This window comes from Dermacentor silvarum, chromosome 4, assembly GCF_013339745.2.
Source record: "Dermacentor silvarum isolate Dsil-2018 chromosome 4, BIME_Dsil_1.4, whole genome shotgun sequence".
In the NCBI taxonomy this organism is placed as follows: Eukaryota; Metazoa; Arthropoda; class Arachnida; order Ixodida; family Ixodidae; genus Dermacentor; species Dermacentor silvarum.
Genome location: NC_051157.2, coordinates 146,340,948 through 146,368,789, shown reverse-complemented (window position 1 = coordinate 146,368,789; position 27,842 = coordinate 146,340,948). Strand labels below are relative to the sequence as shown.

At 45.9% G+C, this 27,842-nt stretch overlaps 1 long non-coding RNA gene across 1 annotated transcript; it reads left to right on the top strand.

Annotated features, from left to right (window-relative positions):
• Positions 1-544: 544 nt before the first annotated feature.
• Positions 545-27,842, top strand: LOC125944807 (uncharacterized). Its single transcript, XR_007466513.1, has 3 exons — positions 545-653; positions 22,551-22,773; positions 27,718-27,842. It is a non-coding gene; the product is annotated as an uncharacterized LOC125944807 (long non-coding RNA).

Sequence of the window (27,842 nt, the reverse complement as noted above, 5' to 3'; positions counted from 1 at the left end):
CGAGAGAGAGATAGAGAAAATATTCTTTATACAGAACAGCACGCGAGCGAAGCGATGATTGTCGCTGTTGTTCATCGAACATGTGGTTTCTACCCAAAATTGGGAATTGGTCATGATGTAGCAGGTTTCCGGCAGCTTTTACGAAAGAACGTACCCATTCATAGTAGTTGCAGGCAACATTGTCGGTGAAAATGTGATCATATCTGAACTTCATAGGGTAGCCCTTGTTTAGTAATAAGGAAGCATCCCACGACATCTGCCGAATAGCGCGCACTCTATATGAGAAGCCACGAGTCAAGTTATAACCATACTTAGAAGGCTAAATTGTAACTAAAGACTAATCAATCTTAGATGACAGGAAAGAGGACGGCCACTCCGAATTTTACCGAGTTGGTGGTAGCCCTCCATGCGTGGGCGTTCTGAGTTCCTTTTCTGTAAATATTGAGCTTCGCTAGTTCTGAAATTACTTATGCTTTTGTGCTCTGCTACAAAGTGTCGAAATAAGTTTAGCGTTGTGTAATTGGAACTCACTGATTTTTATAGGTTCCGGCATTCTACAACCCCAACAAAAACATCTTTTTTCCTCATTTGAACGTTGAGGTCAGCGTGGGAGGCTACGTACTTTGGTATGGAGCGTGGCTTCCGGGGATAGAGTGAGTAGTCATTGTCAATGATGGAATAGCAGGCCCAGTGTGATCGAACGCGGTGTGTGTGTGTGTGTGTGTGTGTGTGTGTGTGTGTGTGTGTGTGTGTGTGTGTGTGTGTGTGTGTGTGTGTGTGTGTGTGTGTGTGTGAAAACGTTTTATTTACAGAAGTCCTGAGGCTCGACTCTTTCAAGCCGAGGCGGGCCGCACCCACGCGGTGCCAAACGCGGACGATCGAACGCGGTGCCACCCAAAATAAGAAAAATGCTTCGCTGTGGTCACCGAGCAAACACAGATATAGGTTGTCGTCAAGAGAGTATACAGATAAAAATGATCTTTCGTTTCTTTCAAAACTCAGTATGGTGCAAAAGTCATAGCTAATTGCTCATTGGAGCTTAAAATTCTCGAACATGGCGATACCTTCATTATGAATTGTATCCGGAATCCTCACCGTCATCAGCAGCATTTGCATGAGATGCCGATAAAAAAAACACGGAAGAAAAACACCAATATCCTGCAGTATGAAGATGATAGCCTCGGAATACCCGCAGGGGCGTCTGCGTAAGCAGGCGTTTGGTGTGTTGCGACACCACGAACCCGAGCATATGAGGGTTGGACACTCCCGCGTCTTACCGTGCGCGGCTTAGCCGTGCCCGGGGAAAGGGGGATCCTGTAGGTTGAGCCGATGCCGGGTGTTTGGACCTTTATGGCCCCTCGGCGGAGGCAACACATCTATTTGGCCTCTGCTTCACGTAGACGGTACCCCCGGACTGACCCACCCGGGGGAAATCGGTGGTCGCCATTTCCTGTCCCCCTCCTAAATCTTTTGCTTTCATATCAACTTACCTTTCTGTCCTGTCATCTCCTTTCTTCCCAATTTTTTTATTTTTCTCCCCAGCGGTTTGGGTTAACCTGGCGCCCTATATCCAACCTTGCGTATATGGCGCATTGGGTTGTAGCAGCGATGCACGGCTAGCGTGTGCAAGTCAATGCTCTGTCAAACTTATAGCGTCCCCTTGTTGGGCTCCATGGTGGGTGGCTGCTATTGCTGCCGAAACAAATACAACCAGCATGCATAGAGCATCATTTCCTCTACTATCCGATCGTACCGCTGCAAAGCGCGTACGCACCGAAGCGTCCCTCAACTTTTTCGCCCCACGCAAAGAATCCTTCCCACGTTACCACGTAATCCATAGCGATAAACCTGAAAAACCAGTAAGGGTTATTTCACCTTTCCTTGTCTCGAAATCTGTAACTGACACCATTGGACCAGGCTATAAAGCTAGCAAGATGGCAAGCGGCGACCTCCTCCTTGAGGTTCGTGACAAGCTGCAGCATGAAAAACTCGCAAATCTCACAACCTTTGCAGACATCCCAATAACAGTGACCCCACATCGTTCCCTCAACACAGACCGAGGCGTGATCTCAGATTCCGACCTGTTAGAACTTACTGAAGCAGCACTGTTAGAAGGCTGGCAAGACCAAAATGTCATTCACGTAAAGAGGAGAAAAATCAGGCGGGACAATAACGAAATTCCCACAAAACATCTGATCATTACAGTTGGCTCTAGTGTGCTGCCAGAAACCCTCGAGACAGGCTATACCAAAATCCGTGTAAGACCTTATGTTCCTAACCCTCGTCGATGTTTAAATGTCAGAAGTAGGGCCACGGCTCGCAAAGCTGCCGAGGTCAACTCACCTGTGCAACATGTGGTGACAAAGACCACACTTCCGAAAACTGTTCAGGAACACCCCACTGTGTGAACTGTGAAGGTGACCACCCCGCATATTCCCGATCCTGTGAAACAGTGGCGCACCGACGGGGGGGAGGGAGGGGGGGGAGGTGGTTGTAACCTCCCCCCCCCCTGAGGCCGACTTAACCCCCCCCCCTTTTGTTTAACACCTTGTCTTTCCTTGCGCATTTGAGTACTACAACTAAGATGTAAGATGCGCAATCGTCTGCACACTCGCAAAAAGCGCATTTTTTGACAATTTCCCGTGCAGAAATTGAAATTAGTGTCTGTTTAGATGGTATTGGCAAACTGCGAGCCCCCCCCCCCCCCCCCCCCCCCCCCCTGGAAGAGATCCTCGGTGCGCTACTGCAGTGAAACCTGGAAAAAAGAAAAAGCAGTGATCACACTGAAAATCAAAGAACACGTATCGTTCCAAGAAGCACGAAAACGTGTTTCTGTTTTTCATACCGCAAGGTATGCTGGTGCGGTGCGCAAGGGGGCAGCGTCGCAGCAGACTCCGGCATCGGCCCGCTCCACAAACAGTGTGGCTGCGGCTGTGCCACCAGGCCTCTTGGCGAAAGCAGCTGACGTCGCTTCGCCGTCCGCGAAAGGGGGCCCGTCAACCTCCGGGTTGCTGGCCCCAAAGGTCTCGTCCGACGTATGGAGGCCTACACGTCCAACACTGCGCTTTCAAGGGCGCGTGTCCAGCGCCTCACAAGAGGCGATGGACATAACACCTATTCAGACGGCGCAGCCAGCGCCTAAGGAGCGGCGGGATGCTCTCGACCGCTCCACAAAAGACAAAGCTCGCGTCACGGCGCCTGGAAAGGGCCCCGTGAGCTAATATTAGTCTCTTAAACACACAGCACAATCACTTTCTTCATTATGGAGACACAAATACTACCATGGAATGTTAGAGGACTTATTCACAACCTCGACGATATAAGAGAACGCCCACACAAACATAACCCAAAGTTGCTGTGTGTTCAAGAGACACATCTGAAACGTACTAACACAAACTTCCTTCGTCAATACACCATCTTTCGAAAAGACCGCGATGAGGCTAACGTCTCGTCCGGTGGTGTAGCAATAGTTGTCGAGAAGTCGGTGGCTTGTCGACATGTGGCCCTTCAGACGGCCCTTGAGGCGGTGGCAGTTCGAGCCATTCTATTTAACAGACTAGTAACTGTCTGTTCCATTTATATACCCCCCAATCATCACCTTGGAAAAAAACACTTTATAAACTCATTGACCAGCTTCCCGAGCCTTACATTCTCGTGGGAGATTTTAACACTCAACACATTATGGGGAGACTCGCGATGCGATGCGAGAGGTCGACTCATTGAAAATTTTCTTCTGACCTCTGGTGCCTGCCTTTTTAATAAGAAAGAGCCGGCCTACTTAATGACCACCACGATTCGTAGTTTCGTACTCATCGATAGATCTAGCAATTGGATCAGCTTGTCTCCTGCCTGACCTCGAATGGAGTGTCATTAACAATCCTTTTGGAAGTGACCACTTCCCCGTAACTTTAAACTTAATAACGCAGCATGATAACCCTCCCAATATTCCTCGATTGAAATTAGCATCGGATCACTGGGAGCATTTTAATAAATCAACCTATTTACCGTGAGATTTTATAAACAATTGTAGTATCGACGATGCTGTTGCATATTCTCCTGCTTTTATTATTGATGCTGCTGAAAAGTGTATCCCACAAACGAATGGTGGTTCACTTAAAAGACGTGTTCCCTGGTGGAACTAAAACTGCAGAGAGCCGCGAAAGAAAACAAAACAAAGCATGGGGCATATTGCGCCGATTTCCGACTGCTGAAAATCTCGTTGAGTTCAAGCACGTCAAGTCACAGGGAAGGCGGACGCACACACAGGCAAAGAGGGCAAGCTGGGAGAGGTTTGTCTCAAGCATAAACGCTTACACGCAGGAAGCGAAAGTCTGGAATGGCTTGAAAAGACTGAACGGCCAGCAAACCCAGCCATTACCCCTGGTCGATGACCAAGGGAACACATTGAAACACCTAGCTGACGCTCTTGGCGAGCACTTCGAGTGCGTATCCAGTTCAATTCACTATTCCGAGGCATTCTTAAAACACAAAGATATAGCAGAACTCAACGTAATAAACCGCAGATGTAGACATAACAAACCTTACAACCTCCCCTTCTGTATCGCCGAGCTGAAAGCTTCCCTGACTGCTTGCCTTAGCTCTGCACCCGGACCTGACAAAATCATGTACGACATGATTAAGCACTTTCACGAAGACTCAAATGACACTGCGTGCACTGTACAATGTTATATGGGCTGCAGGACACTTCCCATCTACATGGAAAGAAGCCATTGTAATCCCTGTCTTAAAACAGGGCAAGGACCCATCCTCTGTGACAAGTTATCGCCCAGTTGTGCTAACTAGTTATCTATGTGGGCTATTCGAAAAAATGATTAATCGGTGTCTTCTACATTTCCTGGAATCTAACAGACTACTTGAACCTTACCAATGCGGTTTCAGAGAAGGCCGGTATACAACCGACCATCTCGTGCGCATCGAAACAAATATTCGGGATGCTTTCATACATAAATAGTTATTATCTGTATTTCTAGATATGGAGAAGGCATATGACACAACGTGGCGTTACGGAATCCTGCGCGACCTGTCGGCAATGGGCATCCGCGGGAACATGCTAAACGTTATAGGTAGCTACTTGCAGAATTGTACTTTCCGGGTCAAAATAGGTAATGCGCTGTCCCGCTCATTCATACAGGAAACTGGGGTACCTCAGGGAGGCGTGCTCAGCTGTACGCTCTTCAGAGTCAAGATGAACTCACTCCGAACATCATTGCCTTCAGCCATTTCCTATTCCGTGTACGTCGACGACGTACAGATAGGTTATAAATCTTGTAACCTTACACTGTGCCAACGACAGGTTCAAGTTGCCCTGAACAAAGTCTCTAAATGGGCCACAGAAATTGGCTTTAAAGTAAACCCAAATAAAAGCTCATGTGTTCTATTCACATGAAAGAGAAGGCTCTTAGCAGACCCTGAAGTGGAACTACACGGTCACCTTATACCAGTAAATACAGAATATAAATTTTTAGGCACAATTCTAGACTCTAAACTGACTTTCATTCCTCACATAAAGTGTCTTAAAGTCAAATGCTTAAAAGCAATAAACATTCTTAAAATATTGTCGCACACCACATGGGGCAGTGACAGAAAGTGTTTGTTAAACTTATACAAAAGCCTGATTCGCTCACGCATAGACTACGGTGCGATAGTCTATCAGTCCGCCGCCCCCAGTGCTTTAAAGATGATCGATCCTGTTCATCACTTTAGGCATCCGCTAGCAACCGGAGCCTTCAGAACAAGCGCTGTGCAAAGTCTTTATGTGGAGTCAATAAGTGGCCCCTAAATCTTCAAAGGTCCTACTCTAGCTTATGTATTTTCTGAAAGTAAACTCAGATTGCCGACATCCTTGTTACTCCATTTTAAATGACACTACGTGTGCCACACTTTTCCATAACCGACCTACAGCAACGGAACCCTTCTCACTACGGGTGAGGAAACTCTGCGAAGAAAGCGGTGTTCCGCTGCTTCAGCATCATGTAATGTCTCCGGCAAAGCCGTTACCGCCGTGGCAATTGATGGCAACTTATAGAATGTGACACATCATTTGTTGAGGTCTCGAAGTACGCTCCGGAAGTACATATCTGGATGCACATTCGTGAGCTTCAATCAAAATACTCTTGCCCGGAATTCCTTACTGACGCATCAAAGTCACATGCTGGCGTGTCCTATGCGGCAATCGGTCCATCTTTTTCTGAATCCGGTGAAATGCATCTAGGAACAAGCATATTTACGGCTGAAGCTCATGCACTATTGTGTGCAGGGAAGCATATAATGAAAGCAAAGCTTCCAAAATCTGTTATATACACCGACTCTATAAGCGTAGTAAAGTCATTAATGTCTCCTAGTAAACCCCAAAACCCTGTGCTCGGTGAGCTCTATTCAGTGCTGTGCTCAGCATATACGTCTAACCAACGTGTCACAATATGCTGGGTACCCGGCCAAGAGGTATTGTGGGCAACATGCTTGCAGATGAAACTGCAGTTCCCTTGTAAGAAAGGGGAACACCTCCTCTATAGCTGTCCCTGCAATCAATTTGAAACATTTCCTGCGCAAAAGCCTTAGGAGCTATTGGCAGCACTTATGGGACGCGGAAACAACAAATAAACTTCACGCCATTAAATCACAATTAGAGAATTGGCCACCCACTACGATAACACGACAAACCGAAGTCATTCTTTGCCGCCTTAGAATTGGCCACACGTATGGCACGTATTCTCACCTGTTGACTGGTAATGTACCCCCTTCCTGTAGCAAATGTGGTGAGACGCTAACTGTAATCCATGTCTTAATAGAGTGAAAGGAATTAGAGCCCCAAAGAAAGAAATATTTCCCCTTAGCAAACAAACAACACATTCATCTACACCCAGCAATGTTTCTGGGCACAGAACCGTTTTTTGACTACAGGCTAGTTTTAAAGTTTCTTGAAGATGCCGGTACATTGCGAGTCATCAGCCCCCTACATTCGTAGCATATCCTCTCTTTAGAGGCTGCTGCTGCGACAGCATTATAGTAGAGCACGTGTCTCTCAGCCCTTGCGTTCAAGGGCACTGTTTAGGCACCGGTGCTACTTTCACGTACACGTTTTATGACATCACTTCAGAACAAACCATCCATGGTCATTGCTCACATCTCCGGTCACTGTCATCATTTTAATAGTTATATGTTTTACGCAAGTTAGAGCGACTGATTTTAGGCCTATTTACAGCCATTCAACATCCACCATTTCATAGTAAATTCCTGTATCTCATAAACAATTAATTGGAAACTCATTACCATGTGTGTGGCACTCTTTGTCCATATCTGGCACTTGCGCCATAAAATCCCATGCATCATCATCATCATAGCCTCGGAATGTTCATCTGCTTGAGAAATCGGGCAAGCATCGCGGAATCCTAGTTCATTAGCATCTGAGACAACGACGCGCTGTTTACTAAAGATTCTATGGGTAAACGAAGGACATTGAGATGATGGCATACGGTTATAGTTTTATATGCTGACGGTAGCAGGCAGCGTGTGGTACATTTTAAGTCCCAACCTGTCCTTTAGCTGGAACTGCTAAGAAAAAAGGGCAAACGCCGACTGTATGGGAAACGACACATTGCGAGCATGTGCGAAATTTCGCAGAAATGACTACACTCGTTGAGTAACTGAATATACATATTGTAAGGACGAACTCAACTTGGCCGCGAACGCTCGCAAGGCGGGCTCTGGAAGAAAAAGACGAGGAGGGGAGAATAGAACAGCCGGCCCAGTGAACGGGTGCTGTGTCTCTGTCTCCGTTCATTACAATATTTTTAAGGACGAGTTTCACTTCATTGTGCCGCGGATGCAGGTAGTCCCTAGCGGGTTGAAAGGAAACTGTGACATAAAGTAAGTATATTTTTTCCGTGACGAAACAGGCTTAGTCCTCGAGATGCGGATACAGGATAACATGATAAAAGATAACACAACCGGAATGCAGAGATATTAACCACAAAAAACGTGCAATTGGCTACCTTGCACACGGAAAGGCCAGAAATGAAGCATTGGAGGGATAGGGACTTGAAAGAAAATTGTCATTGGGCCAATGGCGACCAGACAGGCGATCATCTTAATAAACGCAATAGCCCATTCTGCATACCCTGTGCACGCAGGAACGGATCTCGTCTGTAGACACAGGCTGGTCGTCGAGTCAGGTCTTGTTGTGACTACGTGTAGGTGAGCGACTACATCTGTGCATGAGGCGACACCCACGATTGTTGCCATTTTAGAGATATTGTCGCTAACTTTAGCGACTTTCTTGTCCCTTTAGCGTCGAATATTTCTACCTAGCCCACCTTTGGGCCACAACAGCTTGGTCTATCAAATAAAGTTCATTCACTCAGTGAGAAGCAAGCGGAAATCTTAACGACGTGACAGAACAATTGGGGACATTTTAGCGGCTTCAAAGTTAGGAAAGTTGTTTCAGAAAAGGTCGTATAAAACACAGTTTACTATTCAAAAGCGACATGTAAGCGGCCGAAATTAGCTGCGTGACACGTGGACTCAGCGGCGATTAGGAAGCAGCGACTTCAATCAGATAATTGGTCTACACACTGTGCTCACAGCATGGTGGCGTTCACCGTGTTCAGTGTCTCCTCAAAAATGGTCGTTTCTTTAACGCGACAGCGTTAAGGGCCCCGTGTCACAGAAAATCTGGCGTCGGCGTGGATGTCGGCGCCCGTGGGGGAGAAAATCATCCGCAACCACCCCGACCGCGCAGGCCCTTTGTCGTGGTGCAAGGTGTTAGTGAACAAAAACTGAATTTCTCACAGTGAAATCCGCCAGAAAAAAACTTAAGCACAACCTACAGACATGGTGGCGTCGGAATGTTATTTGAATGCACGAGAAAACATAATTCTGCTACGAGGAAACTCAAACACAAACCCCTTTTGCCAGAATTTCTACCGGGTAAGCTACCGCGCGCTCAGGTGGGCTACTTGCCAAAATATTATCCAGATGGCGCTCGCATCCACGGCAGGTTAGGGAGCGTACATGCAACGCTGTTTTAGGGTGATGACAATTAACACCAAAATTTCGACCACTATTTACCGCCAAATTTGGTGGCTATAGCCATTTTGGCACCCAGTCTCCTTAGAGGTCGCGGTGCATTCCTGATATTTTTTTGCCACGCTCTGATGTACACATGCTGGCACGCGAATGATTAAATTTATTTAATTTAATATTGCACAAATGCGCACATGAAACTTGCATGTGTCTTTAATATACTAGTTGTGTTTTTCTTTTATTTTACGATATCAAACTTATTTTTTATTGCTTGTGGTGCGACACATATAAAGCAATAATTTATAAGGCACGATGGCGTGCTCGTGGTAGTATTATCTCACGCCAAGAATGTGAACTTCATTAAGCATGGTCGTTGCCTTCCACTTGTAAGGGTGTTTTTCGAAGTGTGCTGTAATAAAGACTGCGCTTACGAGCCTGTTTAACTAAAACGGAGACGTGTCGTGTATTGCGCTCAGACACGCTATATGTCTCTGGCTGCTGAAGCCAAAGTTTATTAAAAGAAGTTAATTAATTTCACATCATCAATGGTTGCGGGAAACGTGGTCTGTCGGCTGGTCTTTCGCCATTTTGGTCGCCACATTTAACCCGCCAATTTAACTGGCAGCGGCAAGTACCCTTACAAAGGCTATCACCACCCTAAAACAGGGTTGCATGTAGGCTCCCTACGGCAGGTCAAATTGGGACTTGGCCTGCCTAATGCGTTATGGACACGCGCGCGCGTCGGGGCAATAGAAAACAATGAAGAAAATGTCTTCCCAGCAATGCATTTCTGTTTAAAAGTGAAGCCGAAATTAAGGTGATCGGTGTAAGCTTGGTCTTTGTAAGCTGGCTTTCCCACGTTCTGTGTTGCAGTGATTGAAGCCTACTTGTCGGATGCGAACGATGCGATGCGAACAGGTCCCGATAGCGCTATCGCGTTTTACTCCTAAAGGCGAAGCTTAATCGTCCTCCAGTTTGTTTCTTTATAGTTTCCGAAATTAATTTACATCTACGTTAACGATCTATGATCTACACTTTCACTAAATACGTCCGATTAGCTGACATTTGCAAGCGTTGAAGTTTACTGAACCCATTGCAATGAATTTGATGGTGAGATATAGAACGCAGTAAGTAAATAATAAGGAAGGTTAACTGCCGAAACGCGTATATATTGGAGCGGCTGAGACTCTTCCACGCGAGTCTTAACACACGACTGTCTCATCTGATGGCTTTTGGGCAAATCAATACTGCGAGGAGCTTCCAGGTAGATCAAGGGGCGGAACCATAGTATTTGACCTGCATAAAGGTCACGTAATGGTCATCGCCATGTTTACATTTGACCAAGTGCGTGTCGCAGAATATAGCTTTCCTTTTACGAGTGGCGAGAAATAGAAAATTCGCAGGAATACTATGACGGATCTAGTGTCCTTGCGCGCGAGGAAAATCACATTGCTCGTACATTTGTATCGTACTGCATTTGTAACCTCAAACTCTGATCGTAAAGGCTGAATTTCAGCTGTTATTGTCCTTTATGGTGCAAGTATATTAGTAAAGAAAGAGTCTACTACACACTGCGCGTAAACTTACTGTTTATTTCTTAACTCACACGAACCTTGGGGTAAACGTGAGACTTTTCGGTAAATAATTTGCGCCTCGTTAACTTTTATTATACTGCCCTGTGATGTCTTGTCCTGCCCTGTCGACAATGCCTACGTTGCCTAAAATTTACGAGAACGTTCCAGCGACAAATGTGGCTACATTAGTGTAATATTTAGCGGTAATTCAGCGAAATGTTGTATCACTCTAGCAGCACACTCTAAGCAATATGGTAACATTGATAACCATACAACAGATGAAGGTAAAGCCTAAATGGAAGTGGTATTATAAAGGCGTTACCTGATCGCCCCCAGAAAAGGGGTGCAGCGAAGAAGTGTTTCAATTTTTGCGGCACCACAAAGAAAACTTACCTCGCTACCACGTCATACACAGCGTAAAATCTGAAAAGGCAGTGAGAGCGATCTCTCCCTTCCTCGTTTCAAAATGCCTGACAGAGACAATAGGAGCCGGCTACAAAGCTACGAAATTGGCTAGCGGCGACCTCCTTCTTGAACTCCGAGATATGAAACAACTTGAGAAACTACAGAACCTAGTATCCATTGGAGACTTTCCCATCACTGTGACCCCGCACCGCACTATGAACACCAGTCGTGGTGTAGTTTCGGATGATGATTTGATGGAGCTAAGTGAAGCAGAACTGTTAGAGGGCTGGAGTGACCAAAATGTCATCAATGTCAAAAGAATTAAGATGAGGCGTGACGGAAAAGAAATTCTGACCAAGCATCTCGTTCTAAGCGTCGGCACAAGTGTACTGCCCGAGACTATCGAGGCAGGCTACGTGAAGATCACAGTCAGGCCGTATATTCCTAATCCCCTGCGATGTTTCAAATGCCAGAGATTTGGCCATAGCTCACAGAGATGTCGCGGTCGAACTATTTACGCCAAATGCAGTGCTTCTGAACACACGTCTGAATCATGCAATAATAATCCACGTTGTGTAAACTGTGAAGGGGAGCACGCCGCGTACTCGCGGTCCTGCCCATCCTGGAAAAAAGAAAAGGAAATTGTCACAGTTAAAGTTAAACAAAACATCTCGTTCAAAGAGGCATGAAGGCAGGTGTCCTACCTGCCAAAAACTAGCTTTGCCGAAGTGGTGCGTCAGGGGGCTGCGCCACAACGGCTTTCGGCGGCTGTCTGGCACACGCGTAGTGAGCCAGCGGTGACGCCATCCACCCCATCGGCGGCTGCAGCTAGTGCTGCTCCACCATCTCAAAAAAAAAGGGGCCATCGACCTCCGGGCTGGTGGCCTCCAGGGTCTCGTCTCTGGAGACGAGGCCTTCAAGGCGAACAAACCGCTCTCAAGAGCGGGTGTCCAGCGCGCCGCAAGAGCCGATGGAACACATCTTCCAGCCATACGGCGCAGCCAGCGCCAAAGGAGAGGCGAGAATCTCTCGACCGCTCCAAAAAAGAGAAACCCCGCATTACAGGGCCTCTAAAGGGTTCTGTAAGCTAACTTTCTTTTCTTAAACACACAGCACAAAACTCTTTTTAATATGGGCACTCAAATAATTCATTGGAACGTCAGAGGTCTCCTTCAAAATCTTGACGACGTCAAAGAACTCCTCCACAAGTTTAGTCCTAGAGTGCTGTGTGTTCAAGAAACACACCTCAAACATACACAAACAAATTTCCTCAGACAATATGCCATTTTTCGCAAAGACCACGAGGACACTGTCGTGTCATCCGGTGGTGTGGCTATCATAGTCGACAGAGGTGTTGCGTGTCGGGAAATAAAACTTCGTACGCCCCTAGAGGCAGTTGCTGTCCAAGGGGTGCTGTTTGACAAGCTAGTCACTATCAGTTCCATATACATCTCTCCCAGTTATCAACTTAATAAAACCGAATTTCAAAACTACATAGATGAACTTCCGGCTCCATACATAGTTGTCGGAGATTTAAACGCACATAACTCATTGTGGGGAGACTCTCGTTGCGATGCGAGAGGTCGCCTAATCGAAAAATTTTTTCTTCAGGAGCATGTATACTTAATAAGAAAGAGCCAACGCACTACAGCGTGGCGCACAACACATACTCCTCCATAGATTTAAGTATCGTGTCGAGTACGCTAATGCTGTACCTGGAGTGGTCCGTTCTCAAGAACCCTTTTGGGAGCGACCACTTCCCAATTATGTTAAACTTAACAAAACAAGATATGTGCTCACCACACATTCCCCGATGGAAGGTTGACATAGATAAATGAGAACGTTTCCGAGAACTTACATAATTAAGCACGGATGATATTGCCTCATTTAATATAGAAGACGCTGTGGTGTATATAACAGGCTTTATAATTGACGCTGCCACGAAATGCATCCGTCAAACTAACGGACTTGCGAATAAACGTCGCATCCCGTGGTAGAATGAAGAATGTAAACAAGCACGGAAAATCAAAACAAAGCTTGGGAACGACTTCGCGACTCCAACTGCCGAAAACTTGATTAGTTTCAAGCAAATAAAATCGCAGGGTAGAAGAACACGTCGACGTGCTAAAAGAGAGTTGGGAGAAGTACATCTCAGGTATAAATTCTTACACGGATGAGACGAAAGTGTGGAATCGAGTTAATAAATTAAAAGGCCGGGAGGTACACCCATTACCCTTAGTCAGTACCCGCCGTGGTTGCTCAGTGGCTATGGTGTTGGGCTGCTGAGCACGAGGTCGCGGGATCGAATCCCGGCCACGGCGGCCGCATTTCGATGGGGGCGAAATGCGAAAACACCCGTGTACTTAGATTTAGGTGCACGTTAAAGAACCCCAGGTGGTCCAAATTTCCGGAGTCCCCCACTACGGCGTGCCTCATAATCAGAACTGGTTTTGGCACGTAAAACCCCATAATTTAAACCCTTAGTCAGTACCCAAGGTCACCCAGACAATCTGCCTGGAAGACCAGGCAGATTGTCTGGGCGAACACTTTGAACATGTATACAGTGCGTCCCATTACACACAAACATTTCTCAGGTTCAAAGAACACGCAGAGCGAAAGTCCCTTGATCGAAAATGTTCACTAAATGAAGATTACAACTGCCAATTCAGCCTAGTTGTACTTAAAACTTGTCTTACTTGCTGCAACAACTCGGCGCCAGGCGGCGATCGTGTCGTATAAGATATGATTAAGCACCTGCACCCTGAAGCGGTGAAAACACTCCTGTCTGTTTTCAATGCCATGTGGTCGGCTGGGTATATCCCGTCCTGGTGGAAGGAGGCTATAGTCACCCCCGTGCTTAAACAAGGCAAAGACCCGTGCATATACCCAGCAGCTACAGGCCAACAGTGCTAACAAGCTGTCTGTGCAAACTGTTTGAAAAAATGATCAACAGGCGCTTAATCTGCTTCCATGAAAATAACAAATTACTAGACCCCTTACAATGTGGTTTCAGAGAAGGTATGTCCATAACAGACCACCTTGTCCGCATTGAGTCTTATATTAGAGATGCTTTTACAGATAAGCGTTCTGTCTTTCAGTGTTTCTCGACCTAGAAAAAGCTTACGACACGACATGGCGCTACGGCATTCTCCGAGATCTCTCTGCGATGGGTGTGCGTGGCAACATGTTAAACACAATCGAAAGTTACCTATCTAATCGCACATTCCGCGTAAGAGTGGGTAACGCTTTTTCTAAGTCACTCACCCAAGATACCGGTGTGCCACAAGGGGGCGTGCCTAGTTGCATACTATTTATTGTAAAAATGAATTCCCTGCACACAGTCATCCCACGCACTATGTTTTATTCTGTTTATGTCGACGATGTGCAGATAGCTTTCAAGTCATGTAATATTGCCATCTGCGAACGACAAGTGCAGCTGGGAAGAAACAGATTGTCCAAATGGGCAGATGAGAACGGTTTTAAAGTAAATGCCCAGAAGAACACTTGCGTACTCTTTACAAACAAGAGAGGCATAACGCCTGTCCCCAGTATACAAATTAAAGGAGATGCGCTCTCTGTGAGCAGCGAGCATAAGTTTCTAGGCATTATTTTAGATTCCAAGCTTACATTTATTCCTCATATTAAGTATCCAAGGGCAAAATGCCTGAAGACAATGAACCTTTTAAAGCTACTGTCACGTACGACTTGGGGTAGTGATGGAAAGTGTCTGCTTAACCTGTATAAAAGTCTTGTCCGCTCACGCCTCGATTACGAAGCTATAGTTTATAATTCATCAACGCCAAGTGCATTAAAAATACTAGACCCTGTTCACCATCTGGGTATCCGCCTCGCGACCGGTGCTTTCCGAACAAGTCCGATCCAGAGCCTCTATGTAGAGTCGAAGAGCCTCTATGTGGTCACTCCATCTGCAGCGTTCATATAGCAGTTTCACATATTTTCTGAGCATACGCGCGAACACTGAACATCCTTCTTATTCAAATATAAATGACGTGACCGCTGCCACACTCTTGCATATACGACCGGCAGGGAGAAAGTCCTTCTCTTTGCGCGTGAGGAACCTCAGTGAGGAAATGGGTGTTCCAGTTCTTGAACATTGTCTTATGGCTCCAGGGAAACTGTTACCACCGTGGCAGTGGCAACTCATAGATTGCGATACATCGTTTGTAGAGGTCACGAAAAGCGCACTAGAGGCACACATTAAAATGCATTTCCTAGAGCTTCAATCCAAGTACTCGTGCACAGAGTTTTACACAGACGCTTCTAGGTTACAGGCCGGCGTGTCGTATGCAGCCGTCGGCCCATCCTTCTCGGAATCCGGTGTACTGCACCCGGAAACAAGTATCTTTACGGCTGAGGCCCATGCACTATTGTCGGCCGTGAATCATATAAGGAAATCAAAACTTCATGAAGGAATTATATTTACAGACTCTCTAAGCGTCGTGAAAGCCCTGATGTCACTCTGCAAACACAAAAATCCTGTATTAATTGAGCTCTATTGCATCGTATGCAGAGAGTAAATATCAAACCGGCATTTCATTATATGCTGGGTGCCGGGTCACAGAGGCGTTGAGGGTAATGTGCGAGCAGACCAAATGGCCACATCAGCTATATCGCACACCACTAATCATACAGATGATGTTCCTTCAACAGGTCTGAAGCCTTTTTTGCGAAGGAAACTGCGAGGCCACTGGAAGCGCTTGTGGGACGCTGAAACAGATAATAAGCTTCATTTGATAAAACCACAGTTAGGTTTCTGGCCCCCCTGTAACGAAAACACGACGAACTGATGCCCTGTTCTGTCGTCTCAGAATAGGACATACATATGCCACCCACATTTTTTTGCTTACTGGCGATGGACCATCAACCTGTGGTAGATGTGGTGAGAGGCTGACCGTCCTCCATGTCCTCGTGGAGTGTCGAGAAACCGAAACACAGAGAAAGGAATATTTTACAGAAGCGTACCGATATCATGTCCCTCTTCACCCCAATATGTTTCTTGGTGAAGAACCGCTTTTTAATTCCAAAGCAGGTAGTTGATTTCTTGAACGATGTGGTCCTGCATGTTATTAGCCCAACTAGTTCGTAGCGCATCCTCTCTCCAAAAGATGCCGCTGTGATAGTAGTTTTTTATAGCACATGCCTCCAGGCCCTTGTGGTTCAAGGGCTCTGTTTAGGCAGTAGTGATTCTTGCCAATTACTGCATCTTAAATATTTTAAATATCATGTCATTATTTCTCAAGGCATTCTTCATTTCATAGTACACCTCATTAGTCATTGCCATGATTTTAGTACATGTATATTTTAAGCACTTTACAGCGATTACTTTAGGCCCCTTTACAGCCACTCCACTGAAAACTCAGAAACACTGGCATGGCGCTCTTTGGCCATACTTGGCCCTTGCGCCATTGAACACCAAACGCCTCATCTACTTCTCAGAATTCATCGCTCCAGTGCAAACTCAGAAACACTGGCATGGCGCTCTTTGGCCATACTTGGCCCTTGCGCCATTAAACACCATACATCATCATCAAAGGTGAATAGGCAGTAAACAAATGTGAACAAAAACTAGCGCTGATGTGAATATTGCTTTGATATTTTCATAACGCTGATTCAGATATAATCTCCAGATATTCTAAGAGATATACCAAAAACAATCAATAGCTTCGAGGACCACATGGCTCTTGCTGTTCCTTACCGCTAAGGTCGCCGGGTATAGTTCAAACTGGAAATGTAAAAGTCACCTTGCTGATATTTTAGCTGGTACATCATCAAGCAGTGTTCGAGGGTGTGGATGTGACCCGGAGGTACTTAACGTATTGATGAAATGTCGAGAGAACAAAAGTGCGTAAGTCGGGTGTTGTAGTTCAGGGTGTTGTACAGATCACCCAGGATGAGTCCAGAGTCCAGTTGAGTGGTCGTTCTAAAATGGAGAGCAGAAATGGGTGAAAGGAAGTCGCCGCCTTGCTTGTGTTAAACATTGTTTGGCAATAGGCATATTTAACTCTACCTGTGGCCACAACAGACCGCATTCGCATCCGGAATTAACCACAAAATTATCATGGAACAAGCGGCATGGAATCGCTAGCAACGTTGGTGCGTCCTTTATTAAAGCTCTATCTGTGTTACAAGGCGGGACCTCTGAAAGAGCAGCGCAAGAAGACGTGTTCTGCGTACAGGATGGATGACAGTTCTTGCAGCTCTGTCTTTATTTGAAAGTTGTAATGCTGTTGGTAAAGTTGTTATTTGAATGTTGTAATGCTACGTCGTCTGGGAGCACACTGGCTTTAGAGGAGAAATCTGCGACACTTCGACAGTTGTTGTGAATGTGGTTGAAATCCACAAATTCAGAAAAGCCGAAGCACGGAGTAGACTCTCGCACTTCGTGTCTGAAGTGGAAGACGGCCTATGAGCCGAAGCAAGTTCCTCTGTTCTTGCGCCCCAGCTCTACATGACTGACACAAGACAGTTTTAATTTAGCCTGTTTAACGTAATAGCGGGCTTAGCGGAATAGCGGGATTGAAATGCGCACAAAGCTAAAGGACCTGCAGCGTCTAGCGTACGCACGCTATTTTTCAGATTCAACGTATACCGTCTTTGCGTCATTTACGTTGTTTGCGTAAAAAATGGTGGCGGCCCCGGCCACCCGTTTCGAACTGAATTTGGTGTTTTTTTCGCAGAATTATCTTCGCTCGTAGCAAATGACTGTGCAAACGGTTTTCGTTTTTTCTCACGCCGGTTGGACGACAGAGTATTTTGGATAACCTTGCTGAGTTTTCTAGATCGCCTTTCATTTGGAACGCGTCGAGACATAATGAGAGAAATTTCCAGAATGGTAGCGCTACCTATCGACGAAGTCGAGAGCTAGACTCGACTGTATATGGCCTCTGAGATCGGGCGATTTCGGAAGCCAAGGACGGTGAGGTCGTACTGATTTCACTGCTGGTTGGCAGACATGGACAGTACAAATAGAAAGCGCTCCCGCCTGTCATTGCGGTGCCTCTCCCACTTTTTTGACGCACACGCGAAGCTTTCCGAGTAGATAAGATCACTTATGCGCACTATGCATACGAAATTTAAAGCGTAATTGCAGCGTCCCACTACGTAAACTACGCTATTGCGCTATGCTAAAACGGGCTTACTGCAAAGGTCCTTTGCGGAGCGGTAACGCTATTTCCCTTAGCCCCTCTATTACGCTAAAGTAAAACTAAAACTTAGGTAGACGCCGCTTTACTGGCCGCAGACGAATGAATAATTTCACGTTGTTACTGAGAACTCACATTTTTTTTAAATATTCATTTCCGGGTTTTACTTAAGTTATTGTCCCTGGCTGCGTAGCGTATGCAAGGAGCGTACCCATGTGCCATGTACTACCCCGGTCGCTGTTCGCGCTGAAGACGCACCCGGAGACGAACAGCGAAGTGACAAACCTGATGGTACCTGCGCCACAGTGAAACTAACCAAGCACTGACAACAAACACTGGCTGCTTTGCCATTACAAACTCTCTATCGGCCGTTATGATCCCGTGTGGACGAAAGCTTAAGCGGCGCTTACATAGGAGTTAAGCCCGCCGTCCTCCGTAGTACCTAGGCAAACGCACAGCGGAAACAGGAGTTCATAGCAATCACTCCCCAGATCTCGCAAAAGTCTGCAGCAGAAGTAGCCGGATGCCCCTCTCGCAACTCACGTATGCACACAATACCCGAGCAAGTACGAGAAAGCCTTAGCAGGGCGGGTGCCCCGGAAAAACGTTGGTCCTGGATTCGAAACACGGACCAGGACAAATTTTTGCACAACTGGAAAACTTGCTTTCTGAGAAACATGCATGGGTTTCGTTTGAAGCTTCGTGCTGCAGTCAGGTTGATGACAATATCCCTTTAAGGACACGTCCTCCATCATTCGGGATTCCGCAGAACTGATTATGCCTTTAATTAATCAAACTGATTCCTTTGCTGCCTTCTCCTGTTTCAAAGCGACCAGGTTTCTTCGGCACCTTGCCCATTTTCGTAACTCGGACTTTCTCCCCTAAAGCTACTTCCTCTCACGCAACCGAATTGACGGGCGCATCCTCAGGAACCCCATCCATTTGTGATGCAAACATTGTCGCGCGAGACCTTTATGTCATCTAAAGGAGTTCGGTGGTATCGCTGCGTGACATTTCTACGGTAGCTGGTCTGACGGTCCCCGGCCGCGTTTGTCGTCACTCGAAATCCACTCTTTTTAAGCGAAGCTTTATAGGCTCACAAGTGTCGGCTGTGGCGGTGGTGTAGGCGGCGGCGGTGTCACGCTGAAAAGTGGGCCGATCCTGGCGAAAGTGCAGAAAGGGTCAAAGCTCAATGGCACATACCAGGCACAAAAAAGCGAGAGAGAAAGAAAGACCGAGTGAAGGAGACAGTGAGAAATAAAGAAAATCACCACGAAAGTCAGACAAAGAAACAGAGAAAGAGAGAAAGAAATAAAGAGAAAGACAGACCGAGAGAAAGAAAATCAGCACGAAGGTCAGAGAGAAAGAAAGAGAAAGGAAGGAAGAGATATAGAAAGAGAGAAAGAGAATGAAAGAAAGAATGAGCAATTAAGAGAGATAGAGAAAGGGAAAGAAATAAAGAGAAAGAAAGACAGAGAGACAAAGAGAATTATACAAAATCGCCACGAAGGTCAATCAAAGAGAGAGAGAAAGAGAGAGAGAGAAAGAGAGAGAAAGAAAGAGAGAGAAAGAAAATCAACACGATGGTCAGAGAGAAAGAGAGAAAGGAATAAAGAGAGAGAAATGAAGAAAGAGAGAGACAGAAAGAAAGAAAATTACCGCGAAGGTAAGATACACACACGACAAGCTTCGCTTACCCCCCTTTTGTCGACAGGGAAAGGGCTGCTGATTTTTCTATGGGTAATGCACATTTCAGTGCCATATAATCGCAAACTCATTTGTGACAACGTTTACTGTATTGGCGATATATGTTTCAGTAATGAAGTTTTTTCCATAAATGAAATAGTTCTAATTTTCATCCTTTCATTTAAATTACACTTCCAGCAGTGGATTCCATCCAATTTAGCAATGGTCAAGTGCGATGGCACTGGTTGCCATGCTTGTGGAAACACCGCTCTTTTTATAAGTCGTGTTTCCAACCGAGTCAGCCATTGTTAGCATGTCTTAACACACGAAATACTTTGCTAACGAGGCAAACACGCTGATTGTGGCCAACCCGTGAAAGAAAAAAGTAGGCGACTTTTGTCTAGAAGACCAGGAAAGAGACTCTACCATTCAGATTTTCAAGTAAGGGCGTCATGAAAAAATTTGGAGGACGCTTTAGCTTCGCCTTTAAGAGTGGAACGCGATAGCATTCAAAGATCCCTGGCTGCTTATCAGGCTTCCCGACAACTGCAGCTTTCTTTTGCCCCCAACTTCACCTCCGTATGCGGCTGCCGAGGAGGCGAGCGCCATCTGGATAATACTTTTGCAAGGTGCAAACTGCGGCGCGCCGCTGTATGAATGATAGAAATGCTGGAAACGGGGCTACTGTTTCAGTTTCAGCGTACGAGAGTTACGGTTTATCGTATATTCAAATTACAATCCGACGCTACCACGTCTGTGGGTTGTAGTTACGTCACACTTTACGATTTTTCTGACGCATTCTTCTTTGAGAAACTGGATCAGTTCACCAGCGCCTCTGCGCCACGCGGAGGGCCTGCATGTCGGGGTGGTTCGGGATGATTTTCTCCGCCACGCGCGCCGGCGCATACGCCGATGACGACACGGAGCCATTAACGCTGTCGCGTTAATAGAATTCAAACGCCGGACGGTTACTGGTGTAATGTGCAGTGCAGTGACCTGACTCACACTAAATTTAGGAGCGCAAGCTTATTTTTGCACTGTGACGAATCATTATGTTATTTATCTTTGATGAGAAAGATAATCGCAGGAATCAAAGGTTCCGTGCTATTTAGAGGAAAGAAGTTTTGCGATAGCCAGAACTGCTACGCACTTGCTCGGTCGCTGCATTGAAAAGCTACTGAGCATCTGCGCTTTAACTAAGTAGATAACTTGTAGCATAGAAAAAAAAAGTTGTCGCAGTTTCACCTGAAAGGTGAAGCATCAATTGCGATAGCAAATTTGTAGAGAGCTATACAGAGTAATGATGTTAGCTTTATCAGCTGTATAAACTTGGACATGCAGCAGCACCGGCAACGCGCAGAACTGTTGTCGACGCCGTCGGCGTTTTGCCCGCGTTCGCTCAAAATGCGTGCGGCGTTGGTGACTGTTGCCGGAGCCTCTGATATAAATACGCACTTGGTGCCGCAGCTAAACGCCGCCTCCCTTCCCTTCCCCTCACCCCCACGGCCTTTTGTGCATCAGAAGAACGCGCGTTTGCTCTACATATATGGTGATGGTAAAGGAGGAAAGAGACGCCTACTTCTGCAGCCCTTAAGGGAGCACGGCACAGAACGCGCGTTTGTTCTCCGCCGTGCGTTCACTCCCCGTGAAAGAGCGCGTCCCTCGCGCCCTTTCACTCGCACAAACAGCGTTCGGCTGAGCCGTGCTCCCTCAAGGGCTGCAGAAGATAGCGCCAACCTTTCCCTTTCCCTCAAGAACCACTTACTTACGCGCGGTCACGATTTCATCTCCATTGACGTCATACGGAACCTCACGGCGACGGCGACGGCGACGGCGACGGCGACGGCAACGGCGACGGCGACGGCAACGGCGACGGCGACGGCGACGCTGACGGCAGAAATCTGCTTTTGAGTGTCCATATAATTGCTATCGCAATAAAAGTAATTGAGTATAACCTTTCGTCTTCGCAAGGAAAACATTCACATGTGCCCATCGTTTGTTTTTTCCGATGACCGTTTCTTCTCACCGGCTAATCACTGTTGTAATGTTATTCCTCGGTGCCAAATAAAGTGTTCGCCCAATATGGAGTTCATTACTCACAGTTTCTTGTTTGGTTCTCAGTCACTACAACGTGATAATATAATGACATTACCACTAAGATTCAGAAAAGAGTGTTAAATAATTCAATATCCACAAATTTATTGTGGAAGAAATTAGACATAGGAGCCAGTAACAGGGAGTCAGTTCAAATACACAGTACACAAACGGCATAAACACTGGTAATCTCCCACAAGCAATACATCTAACATAGGCCTGCATTGCGTGAGCCCGTAGCGCTTGGAAACACATGATCATTTGTACATGCTGTTTATCTCGTGTATGACACAATGGGCTACGAGCCGGCGTGGTTGCTATGAGTTTATTTGTGCGCCTTTCCTACCCCGGATGCGGCCGCCGTGGCCGGGATTCAATCCCGCGACCTCGTGCTCAGCAGCCCAACACCATAGCCACTGAGCAACCACGGCGGGTCGGATTTGAAAGCCTTTTTAGAACATGCTAAGGACAGTTGTATTATTCTTCCGTAAACGTGCGTCACACTAGCAGTGCCCAACCTTAAGCTATGTCGTGCAATTCTGCTAATTATGCAAGATCTCACCATCGACTTTTCCTTTTGTTTCAGCGTTGCAGCACAAAACAACCATGGAACACGCTTAGCTGGTGCAGTGCAGAGTCCTCAGTTTGGCGAGTTGACGTTGCTGCTCAAATTCTACAAGGACGGCTGTATCTTGTCGAATGCCGACGACACAACGAATATACCAAGACTGTCGGCTTCTTTCAAAAGCATCAGCTTGGATGAACTCTACGTCAAGCCCGATCCGGTGTCTTTCTACGAGTTTAAAGCTGTGAGAGTCTATCCATATCTATATAATAGCTATTGCAGCTAGCCTATTGTTTAGTCAGGCGGGCAGTCTGCGCTCACTGAGACCATTTTAATGCGAATAGCATTCTTTGCCTACTTCAGCCATCTTGAATCTATCTATCTATCTATCTATCTATCTAACTATCTATCTATCTATCTATCTATCTATCTATCTATCTATCTATCTATCTATCTATCTATCTATCTATCTATCTATCTATCTATCTATCTATCTATCTATCTATCTATCTATCTATCTATCTATCTATCTATCTATCTATCTATCTATCTATCTATCTATCTATCTATCTATCTATCTATCTATCTATCTATCTATCTATCTATCTATCTATCTATCTATCTATCTATCTATCTATCTATCTATCTATCTATCTATCTATCTATCTATCTATCTATCTATCTATCTATCTATCTATCTATCTATCTATCTATCTATCTATCTATCTATCTATCTATCTATCTATCTATCTATCCTACGGCGTGATATCTTCAAGGTCGTTTCTTCAACTGGACGTATATCAGAATAGAGATGGGCCAGCGTGACATGCACGCATACATAACATGAATGAGATCTCATGAATTCAGTGACATTACTTATTTGTCATGGCAGGTATTATCGTCATCATCAGCCTATATTTATGTCCACTGCAGGACGAAAGCCTCTCCCTGTGATCTCCAATTTCCCCTGTCTTGCGCTAGCTGATTCCAACTTGCGCCTGCAAATTTCCTACTTCATCACCCCACCTAGTTTTCTGCCGTCCTCGACTGCGCTTCCCTTCTCTTGGTATCCATTCTGTAACTAATGGTCAACCGGCTACCCATCCTACGGATTACATGTCCTGCCCAGCATGGCATGTATGTCATGACATAAATGGTACGAATGACATGATGCCGTCGTGGTCGTTTAACTCAATATACTTCAGGATATGAATGAAATGCATGCATGACCTGACAAAGATGACATGACATAAATGTCATGGCATAAATTACATGCTTGCCATAACATTATTGACGAGTTTCATGACATGAATGACAATACATACAGTGCGTGTCATGATACCAATGACATCACATGCTTGTCATGGCATGTATATCGTGCCACAAATGATACGAATGATCTGTTGCTCTCATGGTCGTTTCTTTAACTCGGTATACATCTGCATATGAATGACATAACGTACGTGCATGACCTGACATAAATGACATTACACCATGTTATCACATTAATGACATGCTCGTCGTGACATATATGACAAAAATCGCATGACATGACGATGACAAAACATGCATTAGCATGTAATTCTATGTTATTCTTGTCATGCCACGCACGCCTGTCTCGCCACACTTTCCTAACTGACACATATCCCATGAAACAAATAACCACGACGCCATTATTATTTATGTCATTCATGTAATGAATGTCATGTCATTTCATGTAATGGATGTCATGAGAAGGGAACTGACCTGAAAAAATATGTCATGACATTAATGTAATAATAAAATTACTATAATAGGTTAAATTACATGACATTTGTTTCGTTAACTATATATACTTCACGACATACATGTGTGGAAATTGTAATGCTATGTATGTGATGACATACATGCGTTCATGCACGGCATGACATTACCATGAAAAGAACTTATGCTGACCGAACAGACCAAGTTGTCTACTAACTTGGGCCGATGACTATATGCTAGTGTTCGTGATGCGGTGATGGTCGCTGAATCGTAATTCCAGCTTCGTAATCGAACTCTCGCTCCTTATCCTCGCGTTCCATCTGCGCTCGAGACAGGTGGCGCGCTTAGGAAGAACCCATCATCTCGACAGCAGGGCACCGGCTGGTGGTTGCATCCGTTATAACAGCGATGGAAAAGCAAGTTTCCAGCGAGCCTGAAGAACACGAGTACCTGCGCCAGGACGACAGGACGTGACTGAGACAGACGAAGGGCTGTATTGACCCTTTTCGCGGAGCAGTTTGCTTTAGAGAAACGAGATGGCGCTCACGGCGGCGCGCCATACCTCTCCTCAGCGACCGCGCATGAATACGAAACCATTACCGCTTCTACCTTGCTTCTGTGCGATCAGCTGTCGGAAATGCAATTGAGTTTTCGCTAACACACTGTGCTCCAATTATGGTAGATCGAATCATGTGATTGAAGACGTGTGCAATAGTTGGCTGCAAAAATAGTGACTGGCATGTTAAGGAATAGAATGAATCTGTGTGGCCAAGTTCGCGGACCGCTGCTGCAACTGTCCGAACATGTTACTTCGTGATGTACGGCTTTCCTCGAGGATACAGAAATTTGCTCATCCGCCAGCCTTGTATCGCTAACCTTCAAAGAAAGGGCTTCATCCCCAGAACGTCGGCAAGAGTGAGTACCACTCGTTAAACAATGACAAAGGGAGTAGCGCCGCTTCCTGTCATAGTAAGTTTCGCGCACGTTATCTATACACATCAATCCCGGCCATGGCGGCTGCATTTCGTTGGGGGCGAAATGCGAAAACACCCGTGTACTTAGGTTTAAGTGCATGTTAAAGAACGCCAGGTGGTCCAAATTTCCGGAGTCCCCCACTACGGCGTGCCTCATAATCAGATCGTGGTTTTGGCGCGTATAACCCCATGATTAATTAATTATTATCTATACACATCTGTCCCAAATGGCAGGAAAACTTAAGCCCATTCTATCGCCGACGTATCAAGAATAAGTGAATGGACGCATACTTGAATATATGCGCACTGTATACGCACAATAAATGACGGACTACACCTATGGCGCACGAATGGTCGAAGCTGAATGTTTCGTGAGGGTCCAGAAGAGTAAGCGAGTTACTAGCTGTAATATATATTTGCTACAAGGCATTACAATGTACAATACAGCTACGTTTCAAGCCTTGTGCGCAGCAAGAACAAATTTATAGGAACTGAGCACACCCGCGAGCGATTAGGCAGAAACTGACAAGCCACTGCTTCAAAATATTTGCCGAATATAGAACAAAAAGCAAAACACACTAATCCTGACTGAATTTATAATCGGAAAGCTTGGAATACATATTTAGCCCCGCTTTTAGAACAAGCACCATATACGCTGCTTGCGCCGTTCGGACATAGCTTAATCAGCTCCGAAAGCGCTTTTGCGTGTTCTCTGAAGCTTTGATTAAAGCTTCTTGTCGTCCACCAAGTCACGGTGTACAATATCTCCGAAAACAGAGGTTTTCTAAGCCGCGCCGGCGTCACACACTTCAATTGTAAACAAGGAGGCAGCGGAGGCAGTTGAGGCAAGCAATGGATGCGTCACCACGTGATCAAACATGGCAGCGCCCACGGGATCTCCGCGAAAAGGGTCAATATCTCAGTCACGTCCTGTTGTTTGCGTTGTTACTCGTTTTCTTCAGGCATATACCAATAGACCTTAGTTTATTCCAGCGAGCGTTGATTTCCGGGCGCCAACGTGCCGCCTCCTCGTTCCTTTCGAAACTCGTACCGGGCTTTCACGGTGCTTCTCGTCTTTACCAGGCCGCCTAATCAAACTAGGCGTGCTCTTTCATGGTGCACATAGTGCCCGAGTACGGCAACGCTGCATAGAATTTCACAATGGCAGCGTTAACACGGCTCGGTCAAGGCGAGCAGCTGCAACACTACGCTTGTCCTAATGACTATAAATGGACACGGGTTTTAGGCTGTGCTGCAGTATAACCCGTTTGTGATCTCCAAGTTACACCACGTGCTGCCGTCCGCGAGCATCAAGTTTCTGTTTCTTACCCACCTCGCACGTACATGCCGCCCGTCGACATGCAAATCAGGCGTTTGTCGTTACCGACGTAATTGTCTTACTGCTGTCGCCGCACACACGCGCTAGCTTCAGTTCTAGTTCACTGTACTCGAATCGCAAACACAAATAGTGGATTTAGACAAACACATTGGTTAACCTGGTAACGCTTTGCGGAACCCGAAACAATGCTTTATAGCTAGGAGCCTGCAAAATCCTTCGCATAACATCGATTTCCACGGTGCGTGGGATCTGTTTCCTTTCGTATTCTACCGTTCAACGCGCTGAGGCCAGCAGTGTAACACCTTCGATGAGAGTACACAGGGCTCCAGAGAGATGATGTTGCATTTAGCGAACATGCATTCAAAGGGTCATGTAAAAATGTCAGCACTTTTGTGACAGTGATCTTTTCTCTGTGTTCTGTGATGAGCATGGAGTCATGCTGATTGGTGTCTTTACTGGGAGGTTTCGAAAGACAAGTCCACCGAGCAGTGCAGGCGCCTCTTTTTGTCAGTCTTTTGAGCAAACGTGAAGCTGACGAGGTATGGACTGCATTTACTTGATGAGGTCACGTAACAATGGCCCAAAACAAAAACAATACGAATATTTGTGGTGTAAACACGAATTGAACTTGCCCGCGGGCGCTCGCAAGGTGGGCACTGGGAGAGAAGACGACGAGAAAGAGAATAGAACAGCTTGCCTAAGGAATGGGTGTTGTGTCTGTTCTTCTCTCTTACAGTGTATTCTTTTTGGATGAGACAGTCTTGCCTATAGCCTCGCGTCAGAAATTGGCAGTACTTCTGAAACGAAAAATTTTGCCTTCAAGCGCACCTGACTTGTGAATATATGTTACTTATATACCGGCTTGAACATCCAATATCCCTCTTTTTTGCCGTGTTTCAGTTATGTCCACGCATTCATGTGAAGTTTGGCCAATCGCAGAGTAACGTTTTTGCTAAACCAGGCAGTGCGTATTTCACAGGATCGCGAGGTCCTTATTGTTCTAAATTATGGCTCAAGAACTTTCGCAAAAGTGGCTAATAATCACCAAGGAACAACCCATATGCGCCATCTTTTTTTAAATGGTTACGATATTGAGCAATAATGAATAATTTGACAAAACGCTTTTTTGCAGGTGACGGGGTATATAAATTACTAGCAGCCTACTTCTCGGAGAACCGCAACAGCACCAGACAGTAGCGGCTGGCCGAATCAAGATATTCCGTTGCTTCAATGACGACATCACCTGTGCTTCCTTTG